This window comes from Pinus tabuliformis, chromosome 8 (assembly GCF_031772625.1).
Source record: "Pinus tabuliformis cultivar Carrire ecotype Pingquan chromosome 8, CPIR1, whole genome shotgun sequence".
NCBI lineage: Eukaryota > Viridiplantae > Streptophyta > Pinopsida > Pinales > Pinaceae > Pinus > Pinus tabuliformis.
The window spans coordinates 1,762,506,377-1,762,508,383 of NC_142294.1; positions in this window are offsets into that span (position 1 = coordinate 1,762,506,377).

The following is a 2,007-nucleotide window of genomic DNA, read 5'->3' on the forward strand; positions in this document are numbered from 1 at the left end:
CACCAGGCACATTACAACCGTTGCCCATCCCAGCATCTATATGGATGGAGGTTTCTATGGATTTCATTACAGGTCTTCCAAAGTCGGGAAACAAGTCAGTCATCATGGTGGTTGTGGATCGACTTTCTAAGTATGCTCATTTCTGCGCCCTACCCCACCCGTTTACACCAACTTTGGTCGCTCAATCTTTCATGGATCAGATCTTCAAATTGCATGGCATGCCCACTTCTATTGTGTCTGATTGTGACCCGATCTTCACCAGTAAATTTTGGCAGGAACTCTTCAGGCTACAAGGCACCCAACTAAAACTCAGTACTTCCTATCATCCACAAATGGATGGTCAAACTGAGGCCGTCAACAAATGTCTGGAAACCTACCTTAGGTGTTTCACTTCAGAAAAGCAACATCTATGGGTACAGTGGTTGCCTCTAGCTGAATGGTGGTATAACACCAACTATCATGCCACCACCAAAGTGACTCCCTATGAAGCAGTTTATGGTCAACTCCCTCCTTCCCCGAGTTCTTATATCAAGGGGTGCTCCAAGGTACAAGCAGTGGATAAACTCCTACAAAACCGCACAACCATGCTCGCCCATCTTAGAGAGAATCTTCATCAAGCTCAAAACCGCATGAAGCAATAGGTAGATCAGCATCGCTCAGAGCGCCAATTTCAAGAAGGGGATCAGGTATTTTTGAGGTTGCAACCATATAAGAAAACTTCACTCAAAGACAAGGGTTGTCATAAACTATATCCAAAATTCTACGGACCATATCAAGTACTTCAGCGCATTGGAGAAGTGGCCTACAAGCTAGCTTTGCCATCCACTGCAAAAATCCATCCAATTTTCCATGTCTCATGCCTCAAGAAAGTGATTGGGAACAATTGCAGAATTCAAACCAGTCTACCTGAATTGGATGGAGAAGGGTCAATTTGGCTCCAAACTGAATAGGTCCTAGACACACGAGAACAACACCTGCATGGCCGCATGATCAAGGAAGTCCTCGTCAAGTGGAAAGACACCTCTTTGGAAGATGCAACCTGGGAACTAGCCACTATTCTTCAGCAGTTTTCACAGCTTCAGCCTTGAGGACAAGGCTATTCTTAAGGGGGAGGGCATGTTAGGGTCCCACCCTAACCCCCTTATTCATGTAGTAGGATTGAGTCATAGTTATAGTTAAGTAAGGAGTCAATAAAGCCCATATTAATAATTGTAAGTGGTTAACCCGCAATTAATGACGGGACCACAGTTAGTTGCAAATGGGCCATGGTATTAGATAGATGGTATTAATAAGAACCATGGTATTGATCCATGGTATTGCATGTATGCATCATATATAAAGGATAGAGACTCCCTGCGAGGAGCATCATGTCTTATTTTGTAATCGAGCTCTGCTCTATTGGAGGTTGCCCCCTCGAAGAGGCAAGTGAACATTGCTTTCTGAATAATAAAATACTTGCTGTTGTTTCTCACTATTCTATGTTCTGGGTATATTTCTTCACATATTCTGTATTTCGGTATTGTCTTGCAGGTTAAGAGCATAACATTGCCATACTTTCATACCAATAAAGTAATGCATGAGCCCCAAGTCCTTCATCTCGAATTCTCTTGCAAGATCTTGTTAGAGCCTAGATCGACCTTAGGCTGAAGGGAGGCAATCCTAGGATAACCACAAACCATGCTTAACCTGGTAGCTAGCCCTACCAGGTTGGGAGAGGGCTTTCTCCTTGTCAATCTTAGTTACGATGATTGCAATTACAGCTTAGGATGACTAAAATGAAATTATATTTTAGGCTAGGTATAGTAGCTCAAGGGTTTTTGGTTGATTTTGATGATTGGTTGCTGGATCAAATGGAGTAGGCAGGTTGGGTCTGGGAAATCAAATCAGGGATACAGACATGTTCTGTGGGGCGAGGTAGACAAAGGATTTATGTACTAGAAATTGGTTAAGATGGTAGATTTAGATTGCTGAGGGGTTGAAGAGGGCATGAGGAGCATGAATCCTCTT